Raw genomic sequence first — 23,882 nt, forward strand, 5'->3', positions numbered from 1 at the left:
TCTGTTAGATATATAACATAAAATTAAACTTGCAACCCCTTTACTAACTGCTGGTCCGGGAAACTGCACACAAAGAATGTAGCGGTCCTTGACACTCTGCAAAAATGATTTAGCGGTCCTTGAGTCCAAAAAGGTTGAGAAACACTGCTCTAGATGGCCTTAGTCAAACCATTTGCCTCAATCGTGCAATCAAATTACTCACCCCACCAGTAGGTGGTGCTTGGAAGCTGCTGTTCTCTTAGCCTCACTGCCCTCTTTGGCAACTAGGGAATACTAAATAACACTGACCTGGATTACAGGCAGGATTAGATTAAATTGAGAGCATAAAACCATGTTAGGAGACAAACATGGGTACCAGATTTGCATTTGCCTACTAGGGGTCATTTGTGAGACATAGAAGGTGGGGGCAGTGCTTAACCGTTCTCCTCCCTACCAACTACTCACCCTTATAATGCTTCCCCCCAAAATGACTTTTTCCCATTAGTCCCCAAACAGGGACTGAGACTGGAAGTACGTCCTGCAGAGTGGTGGTGGGGGACTGTGTGGTGGCATATGTTGTGGGGAAGAATCAGCCAGTGAGGAAAGAGGCTAAGGAACCCCACACATTAACAGCTGCTGATTGTCTGCGAATGTCTCTCTCCTGTCTCACATGAACATTATCTTAGCAAACACAGGTCTGAGAACTTATTATTTCCTGGGTAACATACAGATCTGTCCTGAGATACTGCATCCCATATTCTCCAAATATAATAATGAGCCAGGTATCACAATCAGTAGGGCTAAGCCCGCTCTCCCCGCACACGAGCAGGGCAGGAGCCCTGGGCGGCTGGATCATCTGCCAACACAATTGCCGGCTCCGTGATGGAGCCGGGGGGGGCTGGGGAGTTCGGGGGCCACGCTGCCCCCAGAAGCTCCAGTATGCCCTGCACAAGCGCGCAGGGCATACTGGAAAGACCCCCGTGCCGGGAGGCTGATTTTCAGCCTCCCGCTGGGGGTCTACTTGTGAGTAACCATGGCGCGGAGCCGTACCACGGCTACTCACAGTAAAACAACCCGGGTTTGCAAAGTGCTCGTTCCGCAAACTCGGTTTAAGGGACGGGCTACTTGAGCAGGTGACCCGCTCAAGAACCACCAGGCTCGCAGCCGAGCCCGGTGGTTCTCACGATTGTAGAAAATCGTGTGAATAGCCTCTAATGCATGTCAATATGCCATCATTGTTTGCAATGCCTTAGATCCTTAATCTCATCTAAAGCATTAGAGCATATTGTATGACTCAGCTCCAGTTCCATATTTGTAAAACTGAGTGACCTCCCTTGTAGTGTTGCTCTGACGATGAACAAGGAAATAGTATCAGAAGAAATGCAGTTTTAATCTTACACTTAGTTACTGTTCTTTCTTTTTTCTTCTTGAACCTTTAACAAGCTGCCTGACAGGCAGACATTCAAGAAGTGAAGCTTCTTCCATCACTGCATCTCGACGGGGTTCTTCCCACAGCAGGCTTGACCGCGGGTTTTCTGCGAGGCTTTACTGTGAACCCAAAGTTATCCCAAAAAACCAGAGCAAAAAGTGGATTTGTTTTTTACCCCAGATATAAATTGGGCTGCACTCTAATGTGCAGTGAAAAGCCCAAATTGTGTGTTAAGTGCTCCCCGATAGCTTGCAGGGCCTTTGGGGTAAATCTGCCCAATATGTGAATGCACACCCTCCATTCCAGAGGAGATGCAAACTAAAGGGCTTGCAAAGCCCTGTGTGAAAAACTCCCATGGGGTGGGAGAAGCTAAATATGTTGCATTTCTGCCAGAGTTATCTGGCTACTAAAAGCACAGGGATCCTGTCAGGAAACAGAATAAGCAAACCTATCTTAAACTGGCAGAAATATATACATGCAATGTGGCAGTCAGTTATGCAAGTTTTAAGTACGCAGATATACAGTAGAGGGGAGTATTTTAGGAAAGGTGGAGCTAGCTTCCTCTTCACAGAAACCAAACAAGGGACGGTCACACATGCACGCACACAAGCACACTTCTGTGGGTTTGCTCTTACCAGAACTACCTTCAGCCATCCACTACTTTCTCAATATTTTGGTTCAGTCATTTGTTTCTCTCTTCCATTCTCACATTTCCCTCTTAACTGTGTTATGTTAGTCCCAGAATTTCATTTTAAAAGCCTTCAAAGAGCACCATGTATATTTGCTGGCCCATGGAGTTAGAAATCAAAATTCCAAACACAAATATGACTTGCTTAACTATCTGTGTAGCTGTAATAAAAATGAAACGTCTAAAGAGGGGGCAGGGAGGGAAGGGGAGGAAATCCTTCACAAACAATACAACTAAAAAGAGGAGAGAAAGGCCCCTCCATGCTACCCTGTGAGGAAAAAGGGAAGAGGGAAAGCCCTCTAAACTTTAGGGCTTTATTAGTGCCTTTGTCAACATTGCAGGGTGCTTAATTTTTCTCCCCTTTTCTTTTCTTTCTGTGTGTATGTGTTTTTTATTTAATGGTGGTTGTGAATTCATCTGTGACAGACTCAAAACAGGAAATTAACACCCTGTGGCGAAGCAGTAAAGCCTCAGAGGAAGCAGCACAAGGGTACATGAGGCCTAGAATGGACAAAGGCTCAGAAACATAACATCACCCATAAAAGTCACACTTCTTTTTTTATACACAGGAAGGATATACTAAGCGACAGAGGCTGCATTATGCATCGGCAATAAAGGATACCGCAGGGCGGTGAGTGGGGGTGGGGGGGGGAGGGCTTTGCATGGCTGTTTATGTTTCTAACCCAGTCACACGAGTGATAATATTCAAAGTTACGAGTAGTGAGTTGAGAGGTGCTAGGCCTCAACCCTTTCTAGAAAGCACAGCCCTCTTCCCTATAAGAATCTCAGATATTTGGTTACTGGTTGTGGCAGGGGGAGGCAATTAGCACCTGTTCAGAGGCACTGTTGTTATTTCACAGATTCCAAGAGTTCGATCCCGATACTGAGAACAGGCTCTGAAGTTCAGCTCTAGTAAAGCCTGGTTCTGATTAAGGCCTAGTAATGAGTAAGGGAAACCCTAAAAAAACAGGTAATTTAAAAGACTTTTGGCAGAGCCTCTTTAAGTATTTCTGTATTGTCGGAAATACGAAGAAAAAGGGAAGGAAAAACAGCTCTAGAAAATGAGTTGATTATGGCGCGTGCGCGCCGCATAATGTATGTGGTGCGCGCGCGCCAGCGTCACAGACGAGCGTGCGTGCCGAGGAGGGCGCATGCGCGCCGCTAGCGCTAGTCTCTTTTAAGCCATAAGGAACAACAAGGGGGGCAGGGGCGGTAGGGAGGAACTCTGCCGCCCCAAGAAGATGTTTAAAATGACCAGCGCCGGAGGGGAAAGAGCGGCGGCGGAGGGGGGGGGGAAGTACTACCACCACCCCGCTTAAAGTAACAGTCCCCCCCGTGCCGGAGCTGGGGGGACTCCAGACCATGCACACCCCTAGCACCAACTATCCTAATGACCCCTAGGGGCACTGGTAGTCAGTGAGGGTCTCCTTACCTGTCCCTGCTTGCCTCTACCCTGGTGTTGCCAGAACCTAAGGGGTATACTCGTGAGTCAAATGGGCCGTAACCCAAAATTTGGCTTTAAAAAAGCCAAATCTGGCAACAGCTCTTCCTTTCCTCTTAGAGAGTAGATGGGAACATCTCTCTCTCTCTCTCTCTCTCTCTCTCTCTCTCTCTCTCTCTCCATTATGTAGCCTTTAGACAGGGCTAGGTCTTTCCAATCCAAAATGTACTTCACCAATAAACCTAACCCCTGCTAACTTGGCAAAGAGGCACCTTTTAACGTGGTGATTTTCTTTCTTTAGCAGGGGGAGAGTAACTGGCCCTATCCACCCCCAGCACTGTATTTCCAGAGATTGTTGCTGGTGTCTATCTGATGTTTCTTTTTAGATTGTGAGCCCTTTGAGGACAGGGAGCCATCTTATTTATTTATTATTTATCTGTGTAAACCACCCTGAGCCATTTTTGGAAGGGCGGTGTAGAAATCGAATAAATAATAAAATAATAATAATAATAATATTTAGTTTAGATTGTACAACATTCTCCATGTGTGTTCTTTAGATAACTGCAGCAACAAAACTCTGCACTCTGCTCTGTAACTGGAGTGGGTAGCTTCCTTTGTTGGCGCTTTGAAAAATAATTACAAACTCCAACACACGCACCCAGCACTGGCATCAGGTCCACAATGAATCCTTTCTGTCTTTAAAGGTTTGTGGCTTTCCATCAGGCAAAGTGTTATGGCTTTCCGCACTGCAGCCCTTTCCCATATGATGAAGTCATTAGAACATTAAAGGCAAATCCTTCCTCACACGTCTGTGTTTTTAAATAAAATAAAAGGCTAATATGAAGCTCCCAAGACTTCTGGTTCAGCATATTAAAGAGGAATCTATATAGATTTTCCCCCTCACCACCCCTTTAATCATAGCAAAATGTTCTTATGACAGGTGATCATTTACCTGACAAAGGGTAGACGGAACTGAACTTCATAATCCACAGCTCCTAATCAGTGACATAAAACTCATTTTTGCTGCCACAGTTACAACTCTGGAGATTGCTCCTAATAGAATAGGAATTGCTTTCCTGCCCTTCTCAAGAGCAGCCCTTTCATAAGGAAAGGTGAGGCAGTTCCCTCAGGCAGCAGATTATTGGGGCACCAAGAAGCCCCCTGCTGTTGCCATTGGAGCATGGGACCAATCTGACCCTTGCAAACTTTGCAATGAGTGTTTCTGCTTGGACTCCTTGCAAATCTTACAAGAAACATGAGGGGAGAACATAAGAACAGCCCTGCTCAATCAGGCCTGAGGCCCATCTAGTCCAGCATCCTATTTCACACAGTGGCCCACCAGATGGGAAGCCCACAGACAAGAGCTGAGGGATGCCCTCTCTCCTACTGTTACTCCCTTGCAACAGGTATTTAGAGGCATCCTGCCTCTGAGGCTGGAGGTGGCCTATAGCCCCTCAGACTAATAGCCATTGATAGACCTGTCCTCCATGAATTTATCTAAACCCCTCTTAAAGCCATCCAACTTATTGGCTGTCACCACATTTTGTGGCAGAGAATTCCATAGGTTAATTATACGCTGTGTGAAAAAGTACTTCCTTTTGTCAGTCCTTAATATCCCAGCCTTCCATTTCATGAGATGACCCCTGGTTTTAGTGTTATGCAAGAGGGGGCAAAAATTCTCTCTATCCGCTTTCTCCACACCATGCATGGTTTTATAGACCTCTGTCACATCTCTCCTCTGTTGTCTTTTTTCTAAATTAAAAAGCCCCAGGTAGCCTTGCCTTGTAAGGAAAGTGCTCTAGGCCCCTGATCATCTTGATTGCCCTCTTCTGTACCTTTTCCAGTTCTACAATGTACTTCTTAAGGTATGGTAACCAGAACTCTATGCAGTACTCCAAATGTGGCTGCACCATATTTTTGTATAACGGCATTATAATATTAGCAGTTTTGTTTTCAATCCCCTTCTTAATGATGCCTAGCATGGGATTTGCCTTTTTCACAGCTGCCGTGCACTGAGTCAACACTTTCAATGCGCTGTCCACCACAACCCCGAGATCCCTCTTCTGGTCAGTCGCTGACAGCTCAGCATATATGTGAAGTTCGGGGGGGGGGGTTGCCCCAATACGCACCACGTTACTCTTGCCAACATTGAACTGCATTTGCCTTTTTTGTTGCCCATTCCCCAGTTTGGAGAAATCCTTTCGGAGCTCCTCGCAAAAAGGAGGCGGCGGCTTCTGGCAACTTTGGCCAGCTAGCAAGAAGAGGAGGCCGCTGGCAACTTTCCCTCCTCTCTGCTCCCCCTGCACTTTCAGCATTTACATGGCTTTTGAAAGTGCCCCTCTCCAGGGCTGTGAGAAAAGGCAGTATTTTCTGTTAGAGGTTGTTGATTTTTACCCACAATAGGTAAAACAGCAGAACACTAAGAAATGAGCACACACTCCAGTTACAGAGTAGGTAGCAGAGGATGGTTCGGATATTGCAGCTATTTAAAGAAAAGACATGGAGATCCTTGTATGACTAAACACTAAATATTTATTGGTTAAATACACTTAGATAGGAAAGACCTATATCTAATCTAAAGGACTGCATAATGGATAGGTAAGGAGAGAGAGAGATGTTTCCATCTGCTCTCTAGGAGGAAAGGAAGGATTGTGACTCAGCACAGGAAGTGCTGCAGAGTCAGTTCAGGGGTCATAGAGTAGGGACAGATAGGGAGACCCTGACGCACTGTCTCTACTCCCAATATCCCTAGTGGTCATTAGGGACAGTTGGTGCAAAAGGCCAATGCACTGGAAGTTCATCTCCAACATTTTCTAACTCATCTCAGGGTCTTCAGTACCTTGTGCCTCCCCAGTCCTGCTTATGACTACACTAAAGGGATCTGGGAAAGAGAATGCTGCATTAGATGGGCCTTTGGTCGGACACAGCCTTATGCCCTTATAAGTGTTTCAAAACAGAAATGCCACCAGGATCTTATCAAATGGCACCACAAGTGCCAGCTTCAGATGTTTTCTACCTGTATGTAGAATCACCATGTTTTATTAATGACCTATTAATAAGCCTTTAATATGAATAGAGTCTAAGGGCCGTTTTAAAACAATCCAGTTAAAAGAGGCAAATCCTGCCGATACAACTCACATTGGTACAAATGGCTTGATGTGCTTAGTCCAAACTCAGGCTGTATAACTGTGTTGGCTCCGCTCAGGACAAAAAGCTTTGCACCTAATTTGGTGGACTTTCATCAGCTGAACTAAGAACTCAAGCTGAAGATGCCATCTCTGTATGTGTCATGCAAGTTAGCAACTGCACAAGCTGTTAAGCAGAATTTAGTTCTCAGTCTAGACCCGATAATCAAGGCTGCTTCATAGTATAATATGATCAGGATGCTTTTTATAAAATTCCTTCCCAGCCCGCAGTTTTGATCAAAGTAGTACCCTCTTGTAGATCCGATGATAAAAAGTGAAAGTCCCGTCAAGCTACTAGCAATGTTCATATAAGGGGATTTTTAAAATCTAGTTTTATATATAAGGATCATCTAAGTGGGTTAAACCACAAAACCTTTACTATGGTATAACGGGCGATGTAGGACTTTCTAAAAACATTTGTGTAGAAGTATTAATAGCTGCTTTGGGAAACTCCCTTGTATTAATAGAACAGGTTGTAACTGCCTCTGCTGTGCCGGGTCTCTGTGGGAATAATTAAAGTATTCTTGTTGGGTTATTTGGTTTGAGCATGCTGGTTTGGAGAAAGATCTTGATAAGTGGGGAAGTCAAAAAGCAAAATGAATATAGAGTGGCAGTGTTTACAAATACAACCCTGGCACTGAAAGGCAATCCTCTAGCAACATATTCACTGATATCAAAGAGGCAACAGAAGCCCTTGAAGATCTAGACCAAATAACTCCTCTTTCCATGTTGGCATAGTTTCTGCATGCTTGCATTTTGCTGAGTTCATTCTAATCACCCATGTAATGAAACCTCTGGATATTTTTACAGTTAACTCTTCAGGTATGGGTAAAACATACTTTTTTAATAATTGCATATGTTCATATGCAGTCACCAGTCAGAGTCCAAAAACCCTTGTTAACAGACTTCCATTGTTTTAAAGCAGGCCTGCACAAGTTGTGATTAAGCAAGCCAAATGCAGTCCGGCTTTTATAGTCCTAAGCAGGTAGGAAAAACAGGTTTATCATGTCCCTGGTGGGCTCCCATACACAGCTGGTGGGCTGCATTTGGCTTTGTGGATCACATACAGTGCAGGCCTGTTTAAAAGTGTTGTTCCATTATGCTGAATTCCTTAACAGAGGGCTCCCCAAACTTGGGTCCCCAGATGTTGTTGGGCTATAACTCCCATCATCCCCAACCACATGGGCCCCTGCCATTTATTTATTATTGACCGCCTGACTTCCTTAGACTCGAGGCGGTTTATATAAATTAAAACAACAATGAAGACAAGAGAAGAAGGCGGGGGTGGGGGAAGTAGAAAAAGGAAAGGAAAAGAAAAAGAACCCCCCTCACACACACACATTAAAAACTAAAAAACTGTCAAAATAGATAGGTTTTCAGGAGCTTCTTAAAGGACAGAAGGGAGGGGGCATTACGAATCTCAGGAGGCAGAGTGTTCCATAAGGAGGGGGTTGTAACAGAGAAGGCCCTCCCATGAGCCCAGGCCTTATATATAATAGAGCATGACTCTTATCTGAGACAATCCATGCTCCATAGCACCCCACTAAACAGATACCACAACTTAACTGTGGTCCTGTTTATAGAACCAGTTTTAATAAAAGTTTGTGGGTTTTTTTACCTGTCCTTTTTGAATGATGAAACCACCTGCTGAAAGTGCTCCCTCTCTGCTTTGGTCAATATTTAGCACATCTTGAAAAACATGGCAACATATTCTGTGCTTTTTATCCTCTCCGGAAGAATAATTCTGTTCAGTGATACCCTGTGAAGGTATCTTGGTATCTTTTCTCTGCTTTGGTTACTAGAGGCAGTAGCTGTTAATATTTCTATGGTGAGCAAAGTCATCAGGGGAAGAGAGGGAAGTGGTCCCATGTAACACTCATCTGAATAAATAGTTGTGGAGACCAATACATTTTTCTTCTTCAAAGAAGAGTCTGGGCATGTCCTGCCTTCTTGTTTTAGCTGCTCTTTAGGCCTACTTCATAACCCCAGATTCCTCATAACGGCTTAAAAGCACAGCTTGAGCTATCTTTGTTCAGTGGTCATATGTAGAGACGTGAAGGCCTGCGGTTGGGGGAGGGCAGGGTGGACAGAAGCATTTGGTGGCAATTGTTTGGGTTGGTTTGTGTCCGTCCGTCCCCCCAAAAAACAACCCTGGAAAGCAGGGAGGCAAAGGGGAAAAACTGGGGGGGAACAATTTTGCTCAATTTTTTCTGGGTTCCCCCCCCCCCAGGCCTTCACATTTCTAGTCATAGGTAGCCATCATCAGGTACAGAATCAAGCTGCCTTCCATGTCTCTGAATACCCACATTTAGGCAAGCTTTAAGCAGCCTGATTCTGCTCAGCTGGTTGCCTGTGACAAGGCTGGGTATTTTCCCCAGATTATTCATTGGACCAGGCCCTTTTAAAGACTCTGAGAGGCCCACTCCCCATCCTTCTCTTGCCCCCTGTGTCAATGTCATTTCCCCTTCATTTGCCCTCCATGTGTGAGGCCAGCAACAATTGTGTCCTCCGCCACAGAAGAACGATGTGCTGCATGTGCTAGCAACAATCGACACAAAACGCATGGGAAAGCTGCCAGTGAATTGTTTGCACGACTGGAAATGTTATAGCTATATTTTCAAGACCAATGGGGACTGCAGCTACTGAAGGAGCTTCTGCCACCATAAGAATTACTACTGCCCTGGGAACCAACAACCGGCACTTGAGAAGCTGCCATAAGAAGAGCTGTTGCTGCGCACCATCAGCAGCGCTCTTTGGACTGGACCTGCGGTCTGTTCCTCTACTGGGAGGGGGCCTCCAAACGTCCTCTGGAGGCCTAGATGTCCCTCCCTGTCATCCATTGCGGCACATTGGCCCATGCTGCACTGCTGCAACTGGCGGCCAGCCATGTGCACGACCAACCGGGGGGGGCTCCAAATGTCCCCCCCCACCCCATGGAGGTGGCACCGGCCTGCACAGGACAGCTGGTGGGTGGCCTTGAGCACAAGCAACCATGCCCACCATCATGATAGAAACCTTCCACCATGACTCCCCCTTCTCACAGTTTCTGACAACAAGGCACAACATTATGTTGTAATACACATTGTTGTGCTATGCATTATTGCTGGAAGCCTTGGAGCCTGCAGGTGTGTTGCCAAGCTTTCAAGCCCTCCCCGTCCCCGCCCGCCGACCACAAATCACTAAATGGGGAACAGTTTTCGCATGGCTGAACAAGTACATGAAATGCAGTTCCCACCCCCAGTTTGCTCACCAGTCAAATTAATATTACAGACAAGGGTCCCTAGTGTGATTCTTCTGGAACTTGTTTACTCTGTTTAAAAATTAATTTTTAAGCTTATTAAGAAGCAGCATAGCTGTTCAGGGAGTATCATGGAGAAAATGCGAAGCTTTCATAAAGAGCACTCCAGAGATTAGGAAAAAATGTAATCTATTTCACTGAGTTTCTGAGATAGATACTCACAAGAAAGTTAATGTTGAACTCCCTGAGAAATTGCATGCCAGGAAATCTCTTGACAGAAACATTCTTGACAGTTGCCAGGAGTTCTCCAACAGAAGACTTGATGGTCTTCTTTTAAAAAACACACACACACTTTTTGACACTGTTTGTTGCTTATTAATACTGATGACTACTAGTACCTGGTACTGGTAGAAAACACAGCATTGCAATCTATGTGTGTCATTGCTACGGTTTAAAGGGAGTATCCACTCCCTCCCTCCTTATGAATCTGATTTTGAGGGGTGGGGAGATGTTACTTTTCTTCCTTATATTGTCCTGGCCTTTAGAAGTGGGCACTTCCTATTTATTATTTTATTTTATTTTAACAAATTTCTATACTGCCCAAAATGCATGTTTCTGGGTGGTTTATGATACAAAATACAATTAAAGCAAAATTAAAATATTAAAACAATTTAAAATTTAAGACAAGTTAAAAGTGACTACAATTTAATCATTGTAGTCTACAAACAGATTTAGTTCAACCAGGTGAGCAGATGGGGAATGGTCAGCCTCAGGGGAAAGGTCAGAGGTCAACATACCATATTTAGCTAAATCCAAGACTAGTCGTCCCCCCCCACACACACACCACCAAGTTTTCTTATTTTAGAAGTTGAGGGGCCATCTTAAATCTTCCTTTAGGCCATATGCAGGTATAACCTGTATTTAACCTCCGTTGTCTTAAATTCAGAATCCTCTTGCTTTCAGATAAATATGGTATATACTAATAGTGAACTCAGGTGGTCAAGTTCTTATCAGGTTGGAAGCAAAATGGGGCCACCTAAAATTAAGGCAGTATTTCTGTATACATGGGAAACTCCCTAGGAATGCAGAAGTATGTAACTTTGTACATTAAAAGAAAAAGAAGTGTTTTCCTACACACACAAACACACAGAGAGAGCTGTGTGTGCTTCTAGGATCTATGCTTTTGTGACCTTACAGAACGTTGAAGGTACAGAGGAACTGAAAAACAGAGGAAGCCGGGTCTCACGATCCATGAGACCCGGTTTTGGAGAGTGAACGGCCCTGGATGGCCGGATTGACTGCCCACACGTTTGCCAGCTCCGTGATGGAGCCGGCGGGGGCTGGGGCCAATAGGCCCCTGGAAGCTCCAGCATGCCCTGCGCGAGCGCGCAGGGCATGCTGGCAAGACCCCCGGAGCCGGGAGGCGGCTTTTCGCCTCCCCTCTGGGGGTCTCCTCGAGAGTAGCTGCGGTGCGGAGTTGCACCGCAGCTACTCACGATCCAAAAAGGAGAGAGGTACTTAGGCGAGTTAACTGCCTGGGAGCCACCGGGCTCGCCTGCGAGCCCGGTGGCTCCCATGATCAGGCAAAATCGGGCTAGGCTCCCCTAGCCCGATTTTGCCTGATCGTGGGAATAGCCCCAGGGGCTATTCACACGTGCAGGCAAAACTGGGCTAAGGAAGCCCAGCCCAGTTTTGCCTGTGAGTGTGAACCACTGAGAGCTGCACTGCTCCTGGCAGTGACGCAGCAGCAAACCTGCTTCGGGAGTCCACTGCTTAACCCAGGTTTAGGACATGAGTGCACCCTTAAACTGGGCTTAATGCTTATGTGTCGGTGCCATGCAGGAAGAGCCCTATAATCTTGTGTGGTGCATTATAGGAATTCCAGGGACTAGGAATCCAGCATGGTGCTTTATAGGAGTTCCAGGGTTGGGAAGACGCAGCCCAGCCCCCAACCCTCCACACTACCAGCAGAAGCTGGAATATCCTTAGGAAAATGAGCATCCCAGAACACCTCATGGCATCCACAACTTGACATGGTGGACGCAATCAAAGGCTTTTCTGTAGTCAATAAAGCACATATTGACTTCTTTCTGGTATTCTTTGGCTTTCTCAATTATCAAGCATGCATCAGCAATGATGTCCCTTGTTCCTCGGCCTTTTCTGAAACTAGCTTGAACATCTGGCATTTTCCTTTCTACGTAGGGCTCTCCCCACAGACCTGCCAAAATCTCTTCTCACTGATCATGAGAAGAGCTTCATTGACTTCTTTTTGGTATTCTTTGGCTTTCTCAATTATCCAGCGTGCATCAACAATGGTATCTCTTGTTCCTCAGCCTTTTCTGAAACCAGCTTGAAATTAAGCATGTGAAATTAAGGATATCATGCGATGGATTTTAGGCCACGCAGAGTCCCACTGCGCAGTCGCAGTGTGGCCTCCAAAATGGCCGCCACACCAGGGAATAGGCCTGGAATGGGCCAAAGACTCCTGAACTGGATGAATTTTAAAGGAAGGAAGGCTGACAGGGGGAGGGGGAACCTCCACAGACCCTCTCCCGGTGCCACCTTGGAGAAGCCCCCTGGAAGGGGTAAGTTTAAAAAAAAAGGCTCATCGGCAAGGGGGCGTGTTGAAGGGGGCCAAAACCAAACTGGCCTGGTGCGATTCACGTTCGGTTCAAACTTGAACTAGGCCAGGTGGTTTTGTGCACATCTCTAAGATAGACCTATTAACATCTCACCATGCCTTTAGTGGCCAGAAGATGTTACTGAGGTGCTAAGAGCAATGCTTTAGAATTTTCACTTCTAACACGTTTCTGAGGCGTTCTGATAAAGGAAGTGAAGTTTTGAAATTAAAATATCAGAATGTGCCATGCTAGAAGCATGTTGAGCCACTTGTCTTTTCCCCTTATCAGACACTTGGTAACCTGTAATTTATTTAGTTCATATTTTGCAGGTGTAGTTGATATCAGGTATTGGTTAAAAGGAAAGCTGGGATAGCAGGAGTTTTTTTACTTTGTCTTCAAGTTACTGCCACTGCCGATTTCACAGTCTCCCTTTTATCCATCTTTGGATTCCAGCACAATTTCTCATATAATGTATAAATAATCTCAATTCAGAAGATTAGGCTGAGAAAGAAAGAGCAAAGCTGGAGGCTGATATCCTTTTGTTGTTGTTACAAATAAGCACATCCTTGTTGTTTCAAAAGTGCATTTTTCTGGTGTTACAAACAAGCACATTCTTCTTTCTTTCTGTCTTTCTATAATAGCTAGGCTGTATTCCTGCCTGGGATCATGGAGAGGGGGATGTTAGCTCTTTCTGCTTGTACTGATTTCCTGCCAGAAAAAATTATGAGGCGCATTGGTGATGACCTGCCCACACATATAAGCTTTATTGGAATCCCATGCAGTCATGGCCATCTCAGCCAGGGCGCTTTCCAGACTAGCTGCTGAAACAGCAGCAAAATGCCTCCGTTCAGGGAAGTCGCATTTGGAACATCGCAAGGAGGCATTGGAAATGTGAATGGCACCCTGCTGTCCGCATAGCGACTGCGGTGTCTTGACGCAGGAAGTGTGGAAGCACACTTCCCTGGTACATCCTGACCCCGTTGTAGGGTCTAGTCTGGAAAGCGCCCAGAAGCCTTCCCTCTCAGCTTCCCTGTACTGCTTCTCTTTCCGACACTGGTGGATTGATGTCGGAGGAATAGGGCCAGTTTCAGGGGATCCTTGGCAAACTGCCCTCCAGGGCCCCCTCCTACCCAGGTGGAGCTGAAAGAGTCTCTCCACTACTACCACATGGAAGCAATGGGTCCTTCAGAGAGCCCTGGCCTTGTCGATGCCACCAACCTCTGACACTGGCCCTCTGACACTGGCCCTCAAGAAGATGAGGCAAACAAACAAACTGATAGACTCAGACATATGGGACATTATTGCAAAGATAGTTGAAGGGAGGTTTACCTGGTAACTGTATTCAGGCTTGGTCCTTATGTGCACAGTCCTATCATTTGCAGGGGGAAATATTTCAATGGAAAATCTCATGATTTGAGTATTAGCAGAGCAATGCTGTGTTTTCATCAGACACCAACAATCAGCATCAATACACAATACGTACTCTCAACAGTTTGAGAGATCTTGGGTCTTGAAGAGCCTCAGCTTCTGAGTCAAACTCTAGGACCATGTGATCATTATATATGAAGAAAACACTAAGCTCAGAGAACAAAACAAAACCCAGAAAATAAGCAGGACTCCGGTGACCTCCCTCTGTGGTTTGACACTTCTGGTGGGCTGATCGCTGATCGCTCAGTGCTCTGATGCTTATCAGACACAGTCTGCTTACGCATAAGATAGTCTGTTCTATGGGTGTTTTTTGCGGTTTCCACACATACCTGGTAGCAAAATATCCAAAAGGCCCCAATACTGTCAAAACATTTAATCACAGGTCTGTGAGTTTAAGTAGAAAGCTTAAAGCACAAATTGCACACTTGAATAAGAAAGATGGGAAAGTCGAAAGACGGGTTTTTAAAAAGAGAGAGAGAGAGAGAGAGAGAGAGAGAGAGAGAGAGTGTGGATACATTGTATCATTGTGTAGATACAAACTTTCATGTCTTATCACAAACATATTCTAGCACAGAAATGTCACTAGGGGGTGTCCCATGGGACACTGGCCCCCAGTGAATTGATCAGGGCCTCACATCTCATCAGCCACCTCTCCCCTCCATGACATCTTCCAGAGAGGAAATGCAAAGAGCTCCTAGCTTCACTAAGCTCTCTGCTGCTTCACAGAGGCTATACTATAATATCAGAGACTTTAAAACAATATGTACAGTAATTATTCTTGGGGGCGGGATGATTGAGTGTATTTATCAAAAGGGGAGCTGCGGGCCCAAGTCCTGGATATTTTAAGTACCAAGAAATCCCCCCCCCCGCACCGCTCTAGTACTGACTTTATTAAATCATTGCAGAAAGCTGTCTTCCCATGCAGAAGTGAAGGGCTGGCCTGTCAATGGGGTGGACTGAAGCAATCACCACAGACAGTGGATGGGTGGGTGGAGGGGCTACCACCCACCTCTACCTCCCTCTGCCATCCACTACCACCACCACCATCATCCACTCTTTCTCTTCTGTTCCTTTGATTTCAAAAGGAAGATGGAATAAGTGGTACAGTAGAGAAGTGCATGATTAATCTATGAAATTCTCAGACACGTGATGTGGCAATGGCCACCAGCTTGGATGACTTTTAAAAGAGCGTAGACAAATTCAGAGGACAGGTCTATCAGTGGCTACTAGTCTTGATAGCTATAAGCACGCCTTCATGTTCAGAGGCAGGATGCCTCCAAATACCAGTAGCAGAGGAGCAACAGCAGGAGAGAGGGTATGCCTTCATCTCTTGCCAGGCTTACCAGAGACATCTGGCAAGCTACTGTGGGAAACAGAATGCTGGATAGATAGACCTTGGGCCTGATCCAGCAGGACTCTTCTCATATGAAGAGCAGTGACCTAGAGCATCTCCCTGTAAAGGAGTGGAGTGGCATTTAGGCATGGCAAGGCACTGCTTTCCATTGGATAAGGGAAGGATAAGGCAGAGCAAGCAGCATGTGGCTCTTTGCCTCAAGTGCCAAAAGATCTGCTACCCTGAAGAAGTGGGAGCATAATGTCTGCATACTTGCATGCAGAAGGTTCCAAGTTCCCTCCCTGGCATCACCGAGATACGACTGAGAAAGATTCCTGCCCGCTTGGAGAAGCTGCTGCCAGTCTGGGTGGACAATACTGAGCTAGATGGACCAATGGTCTGACTCAGTTTATGGCAGCTTTCTATGTTCAAAATGTCCCCCATTTCCAAAATGTCCCCCATTTCACACCTGTGAATGAGGCAGTGAAACCAGAAGGGGCCACTTTGTTTCAGCCCTTTTTTAACCCATTAAGTAATTACTTCTATTTAAATAAATAGGTGCATATTACCAAAATCCCAATATAGGTCCCTATTTAAGATATTGGAAGAAGTGTTAGATAACTTGCAGTTTAATGAACACAGACTACCCACTCATGGTTAGAATGAAAGGACATATTTTAAAAAGGATGGCATCAGAGTTCAGCACTATCAATCAGCTGTCAACACCTCAGCACCTCAGAAGGGCCGATCACTGACCCCTGAGGAAGAGGAGCAGCAGCCAGCACTACCATATGCCCTCTGTTGATGGGCGCTCCTTGGAGGACTGGAACCAGGAGGCTTTACAGATAGGGCTGGTACACCGAATCTCCTCCAGAAGAGAGGGTTGCGTTCACACACCAGCCAAATGTACCTCGAAGTCCATTTGAGATCCTTGGAAGCACTCCACACACAAATCAGGCTTTGTCTTGAGAATTCTAGCTTATCTCAATGTATTTCCAGGTTATTAAAATACTGGTTTTAAGTGACTTTTTCGGAAGACGCCAGAGCAAATAAGGAGAGGCACTGATGTAGAATCATTGACATGATAAGAGGGAAACCCTCTTTAGGAATGCAGATATACGCTGTAGAAATCTCTTTTCCCCCATTGGCTAGGAGGAAAACAAGACGGCATGTGATGTGAACCTGCACCAAAAAAACCCCGAGAATGGAAGGGAGGGGCTGCTTCCCTCAATGCTGCGAGTGTAATTCAAAGTGGCTTCGCTCAGCATTTACCCCGCAGCATGAAGCCATGTGTGAATAACTCCCTGGAAAAAATTAGGCCTCACATACACATAAGGGTCCTCCCAACCTGGAGCCAGCCCTGATCTTGAATATTTTCTTCTTTATTGCCTTTTACAATAAGAATCTTTAAAAAAAATCAAGTCCTGATTCACAGTTCTGCTGATCAGGACTGACCTCACCCACCCACAGATTAATCAACTAAATATTACATTGATTATTCTACCTATTGCTGCTTGAAGCTGTAGTAGTTATTAGGCTGGGCTGGCATAAGAAAAACTATGGGAGATTTTCTAATGATTCCCCCCCACCCCCAGCCTACCTTTAAGTTTTGAACATCTCATCAGCACCTTCTGGGCCAAGGCTCTACAGAGGACATATGCGAGTGTATCTGCATGCACATAGACTTAACTGGCACACAAATCACAGTAAAAGCAATGTTACTCATCACTTATGAGCTTCAGCCAAGAGAAAGCCTGGACCTGATGAAGATAAACCAGGGGGAAAGTAAATACAACAGTGATTAAAATGTAGGTCACTCCATCTCAGGCAACAATATACAAGCTTTCCTTCAGGAGCATGTGTCACAGAGTAATTGAGTGCAGTTTTTTAATAGACAATTTCTGTTGGCTAGGATTCTGTGTAACAGAGAACATAGCGCAATCCATCTCTGTGTGTCCCATATACAGCCTTGGCCTAGAGGGTGATGATGAAATGTTCACATCCCAGTGAGGGGGGTAGGGGAGCAGAAAATTTTCCACAGCTTTTCTGATCCCAGTGTAAAGGAACCACGGAGCATTGCAAGATGGAGAAAGCACGAAGCAAAGAAAAATATCAAGGTGAAAAGGGACTCAGAAGAGGCTTAAGAGGGCCTTGCAGATATTGTACCCCTAATTATGAGTGCAAATGTATGCAGACGCAAACACAGAGTGACACATTTGAAGCAAAATGGATGCAGGGAAAGAAAGAAACAGAAAAACAAGTAACAGCTAACTTGATGATCCCAGAATCGGATGAATTATAGACATGTTTGAGGATTCACATACAATGTTTGAAACTGTGTTTTTGTATGCATGATGGCCTCCATGCACACAAAGACACAACTTGGTGGTTTGGCCTCTTTATTGTCAGCTAGCTCCCAAATCCCTCTGCAGTTCCTTCTGCCACCCCCTCTCCCCCAGGAGGGAAAAACCTGGACTATGTCATCAGCTGCCACGGAGCAGAAGATTCTGCTGATCAACAAATAGGCTGCTTCTGTGGGCTGTTATTTTTGCCAACATCTAGCCTGAGTCTATCTGCAACTCCCATCATTCCAGCACATGCCAAGATCAAAGCTCCTCACATCATGGACATTCTTTTCCAGGGAAGGAGAGCATGATTTGTCCCCTTTACTAAACAGGGTCTGTTCTGGTTTGCATTTGAATGGGAGATTACATGTGTGAGCACTATAATATATTCCCCTTAGTGGATGGGGCCACTCTGGAAGGAGCACGTGCATGCAGAAGGTTCCAGGTTCCCTCCCAGATAGGATGAAAAGAGAGACTCTTGCCTGTAACCTTGGAGAAGCTGCTGCCAGTCTGTGCAGACAATACTGATTAGATGGACAAATGGTGTGACTCAGTATAAGGCAGCTTCCTCTGTTCCTTTGAAAAGTGGGCTAAGCATTAGGCTGGGTGAAGAGTCCCACCTTAGGTAACAAATTTTGAGATCCCATTAAAAGAAAGCAAATTATCTATTATTATTATTATTATTTATTCAATTTCTATACCACCCTTCCAAAAATGGCTCAGTGTGGTTTACACAGATAAATAATAAATAAATAAGATGGCTCCCTGTCCCCAAAGGGCTCCACAAACTAAAAAGAAACATAAGATAGACACCAACAACAGTCACTGGAGGTACTGTGCTGGGGGTGGAGAGGGCCAGTTACTCTCTCTCTCTCTCTGCTAAATAAAGAAAATCACCACATTAAAGGGTGCCTCTTTGCCAAGTTAGCAGGGGTTAATTCTTGAGTTCATTATTATATTTTTACACTGTTGCATGCTGTTTGGCTTTTCCATCTCAGAGCCAAATTGCACGGGACACCTTTTTTCTTCAAATAGCAGCCATAAGGCAGTCCAATACAAATCAGAACCACAGCACAGAAGGATTAACCCTTTCCCCATGCTGCCTTTTTGATGAAAATCCACCTGCAAGTTGCTATTGACCACAATATTAAAACATACAGTGCATATGTGTTTTTCATACTGGGCCAAATAGGAGGTAGAAGAGGATTTTCACTGGGGAAACAATGTAAAGACAGAGAGTAACCCACAAGCCCCACAGTGGATTTATTTATATCAAGTAACTTTAAATTATTGATTTAAATCTGCAAGAGAAAGCCTTGATTTAAATCACAGATTTAAATCATTTCCCACCAATACTTCTTCACATATTTTGTAAACAATAGCAGAAATCTGATCACTAAAACATGTTAATTTACAACTCAGAGCATTTACAACATCTGGATATAGATTGTGAGCCCTAAGGGGACAGGGATCCATCTTACTTATTTATTATTTCTCTGTGTAAACCACCCTGAGACGTTTTTGGAAGGGCAGTATAGAAATCAAATCAAATAAATAAATAAACCGGGTATACAACATGGAGGATATACTTCATGTAACATTTCAGATAACTTGTTTTTTACTCATTTCAGAAATAGTACATAATACCCGTTTTTTTATGTAAAGGATAGCTTTTCTTACTACTTGTGTCAGGCTGTCCTGCATCTCCTTGTTACAGTGCTTACACTCGACATACTTTCTTTTTTACCCAGGAAAGGCATTTCTACAAAATGTCCCCAGATAGGGAGTTTCCTAGGCCCAGAAGCGATGGCAGTTTTTTAGTGGCAAAATGGTGGACAATACAGAATAAGTACTGAATAATGCCTACCCTTTCTTCTCCTGACTGTTTTTCTACTTCAGCTCCTTCCATACATTGCGTCTCTGTCTTAACTCCTCTGCCTTGGTCTAGCCTCACCTGAAAATAATGACTTTACTATCCAGCCTCTGTCCTTGCACATTAAAAACAGGCTTAGAAACAGAAAGTCAGAGTTTTCCAGAAGCAAAAGCTAGTAGTAGCTGAGCACTGCTGGGCAGACTAGAGTCATTTTCTTGAGATGAAATAAATGATGCCCATGTTTAATTGGTAGGCAGCTCACTATGGCTGCATTTGCACATAACAGGAAACCAGAGTTGAAGGAGCCAGAGGTTGCCAAACTTGTATGTCCAAAAGTATGAAATAAACCACAGTGACCTGAGGTTTTCCTTGCCAAACTCCAGTTTGAAACCTTGGGTTGTAGTACATTTCACAGCTCGTACCTGAGGTTTCTAGCTTCCTGTTGCATGTCTGAATGTGGAACTGCCAGCTGGGTTGGCTGCAACTGGAGTTGAGGGAGGAAGCTCCTCCCTCTCTCCGGCTGTGATTGGCAGTTGGGTCTGTCCTTCATGCAAGAAGGAAGCCCACACAGCCAGTTCCTTCTCCTTTCTACAGTCCGCCTCCTGTCCTTTTTATCCAAATGCAGACAGGTAAGTGTGCAGGGGAGTAGCAGAACCACAGGTCCATTGAACCCTCAGTTCCACGTTATGTGCAAATGAGGCCATTGTGTGATAGAAAGTTATTACTTCATTTTTAGGAAACTGTAAGTGTTGGTGTAGCTTATTTGATGTGAAATTTAATTTTGACCATGTCCTTTTTTACTTGAGAATTGGAAATTTTGTGTTTTATTTACATTTTAAAAAATACCATTTAAATAAGATTTAAACTTAAAAAATTGACTGTCTGATTTTAAAATAATCCATTTTTATCCACTCTGCCATGCCCCAAGCTGTGGTACCAATCTGTATCAGCCAGTCCCACAATTATTTGGGAGGGGAAAAACTTAGAGATAGCATATATTCATGCATCTCTGTCATCATGGGTAGTTTGGTCCTCAGGCACCAAGATACCTTGGGCATTTCTGGCCTGAAATTTTGAACCTGTTCTGAAGCATTCTCGCCGTATCAACATCCCCTAAGCACGTGCATTTGCATTGGCTTCAGCATGAAAATACCTTGTATAACGATCTTCATTCACTGCACTGCCCAGACAATGTTTGCTCCAGGTCCCTGTCTCTAAGCAAAACTGTAAATGAGCCGGCTTTCTGCATGCCGACATCTTGCGCAAAGTCTTTCCAACTGCCAAGACTCCATCATCAAGGGATGGAAGTGTTCCTAAAGTTTCTCATGTCAAGCCAGGTGCATATAGTGATGAAACATTCTCCCAAAGACAGCTTGACCTCAACAGTCCACAGGTGCAGGCTTCCTTTCAGTTATCAATCAAGATCTGGGGCAGCACTGGCTTCGTATCATCTTCCCAACAGAGCAGAGGGTGTTCAATGGGAGGGTGGTGACTGCTTCTCTCAGGAAAAATGGCTGCTGCCCAACTCAAAGTCTGGAACTATCAGCACAGCAGAGAGAGAGAGAGAGATCAACCAAACATGAATTCCAGCTCTCCCTGATTAAGCTGTTGTAACTGTTTTAACTATTCTCAGCTGTGACAGAGTATACCAAGAAAACCATTATTAGAAGGCAGTGTAGATTCACCAATTTACCCACTAAGAAAGGAATTGGAATTTATCATTTCTGAATAAAACGCTTTACAATTCTCATCAACATTTTTGTTTCAACAAATGTTTTGCCATTGTTGTGTAGTGGTGGTTATTGTAAGAGATGAGTGACTTCCCCTGGGATTACAGCAGACTAGCTAAAAAAACCAAGACAATATACTTTTAAAAAACTGGGAGTAGCTCATCTTATTTATCAAACCAGTCCAAACTAGCAACCCATCGGCCTCCCACTCATCCAGATCCCAGTCCCCCAAACACTCTTTCCCATTCCTTTTAAACCACACTTAGTGTAATAACACTGCAGTAGACCTTAGAAAAAACTGCATCTCCCAAGGGCCACCAGCAGGGCCTACAATGCACCAGCAGGAAAGTGGAGAGAAAGACAGACTTCTCTCCTTTCTCACTGTCCCCAAAGTTTCACTGTTGCTGCTGCTGCTACTGTCAATATGCCAGTTTAAAAAGATATGAGAAGAGGATTTGAGGCTCTAGGGGCTGGCTAGGTGAGTGACTAAACCAAGAATTGCTCTCTGGTTCAGACTTTTAAAATAAAGACTTTGTATGGTCCAATCTATTATGCTAGCTTTACAGATTAGGCTTCAGGCACCCATACTTTGCTTTGATCTTTCAGGTTGATAGAGGAGGGATGCATCCAGGCAGAAATTCAACAACTTCCCCAATCATTTGCTAGAGATGAGCCTGATGAATTTCTGTATCCCACCTTTTTCCTGGATCTCAAGGCATCTTTCAGAATCCTCCAGAACAAAAAATCAGTTACCCATTCCAGCTAAGGATGTGCACAAGCAAACCTGAACATGTCTCACTAGCTATATAAGGAATTCATAACATAAAACACATATGAATACAGATGTACATCTTAGATAAAGTGTCTGGCATACTGCACAAGAGTATATCAGTTTAGTAATGTTTGTTTATATCAGTATAAAGAGTATATCTGTTTAGTAATGCAGCTGTGCAAAACACAAAATGTGTGGGGCAGAGTAAGCCTATTAGAAATAATGGGTTTACTCCTGTGTAATTCCATTTGTGCAATTTTTGCATTTGTACAACTTGCACAAATGCACCATTACTAGGCTGGTGTACTCTTATGCATTATGCCATCCCCTGTGGATAGACTGTATTGCTTTGAATGAGAACATACATTCTGATATGCATTTAAATGCACATTCTTCCAACTTGTTACATGTTGTTTAGGCTCTCAGTGCTTATCAACCGTTTAGGAACACAAAGAGCAAGAAGAGAGCCCAACATGTTAAAAGTATACAACTGAAGACTGGCAAAAGACAAATATCATAGAGTGTCTACTGAAATCCTCCCAGCCCTCCAACCTCTAGGTCCAGAGGCAGTCTGGACTTAAGCAGGCCGAATTGGGACATAACAGTAAACCAGAGGTCCCTTCACCTCCCTGAACTCCAGTCTGAAACTTCAGAGGGCAGTTTTGCTGCCATAAACTCAATTTATGTGGCACCAGTATTACATCCAAACACTAGCACTGCAGTTTTGCCCTCATGGAACTGGAGTTGAGGGAGGAAGCTCCTCCCTCACTCCGGCTGCCAGGGCTGTCTCTCTTTTTTGTCTGCAATCTTCGTGCCTACAAGAACCTAACCCCCGGAATGCCATAGACCTCATTTCTCTGAATTTGCAGTTTCCTTATCTGCGGTAATGGCAGGGAACAGAACCCCCATGAATACCGAGATTTTCTTGTAGCTCCATGCAGCATTTTTACTGCTTCTACATGTTTTGGATCTGACTTGGGGTCTCTGGTGAGCTATTGGTACAGAGAATAAAACTCCCCCTATTTGGTTAATGCAGTACCTCCACTTTGGAAGGGAATTAATACATGTCTGCAAAGTGTTTGAACATGTATTGTAAAGCAACTGCTGGTGTTCTAAGTATTCAGCAGGCCTAGGTTTTTCTCAGAAATTCTTGAGCCTGAGCAAAATGCACAGAGAACTTGATCTCAATTTCATCTGCATAAGGAAATTGCCTGGTTTCAAATTTACACTCTGAGCCCTTAGCATAGCTCTCAGAAAGATCCTGTCTAATTTATGCCATCTTTCCTTCAGGCTTCAGTATGCTTTAAGTCCTGGGAGACACAGACTTTCTGCTTTTGGTTTTTGCCGATTAACATGCCCCACAGCGAGGATATTGCTCTCTCAGCACCACCAGTTATAACTATGCAGGCTAAGAACATTGAATGATGTGCTTAGTATTCATGTCATTATTTGGCAAAGTTCTCTCTCCCTTCCCCTATCTTTCGCTTTTAAAAAATGAAGAAGAAAAAGAATTGCTGTCAAAATGTTTCACACCTATTAACAACTGTTCTGTCGGCACCAGCAGTAAATCATTAGTAATTGCTGAGTAGAAATTATGTCACCTCAAACAAATCTTTTCAGTATCAGTCATGCAGATGGGAGCTCCTATTGGAAGAAAGTAGATTTATTTTGTTAATGATCATTCCTATGGTGCTGTCCTTTGGTTCATGTGATTTTTTTTTTTACCGTGTTGGAATGACATCGAAATGACTCTGAAGGTTTCTATTGGTAGGTGGATTCTGTTGCCACTACACCTTAACAACTTCTATGCCCTCCCAGTT

General features: G+C 44.4%; 1 long non-coding RNA gene across 1 annotated transcript in view; it reads left to right on the forward strand.

Moving 5' to 3' along the window:
- The first annotated feature begins 266 nt into the window (after positions 1 to 266).
- LOC128351761 (uncharacterized) overlaps positions 267 to 23,882 on the forward strand; it is a 68,138-nt gene continuing 44,522 nt past the window's right edge. The window contains exons 1-2 of the long non-coding RNA XR_008320025.1: positions 267 to 400; positions 2,666 to 2,727. This is a non-coding gene — a long non-coding RNA (uncharacterized LOC128351761). The remainder of the gene's footprint in view (positions 401 to 2,665; positions 2,728 to 23,882) is intronic.

Source organism: Hemicordylus capensis, chromosome 1, assembly GCF_027244095.1.
Source record: "Hemicordylus capensis ecotype Gifberg chromosome 1, rHemCap1.1.pri, whole genome shotgun sequence".
NCBI lineage: Eukaryota > Metazoa > Chordata > Lepidosauria > Squamata > Cordylidae > Hemicordylus > Hemicordylus capensis.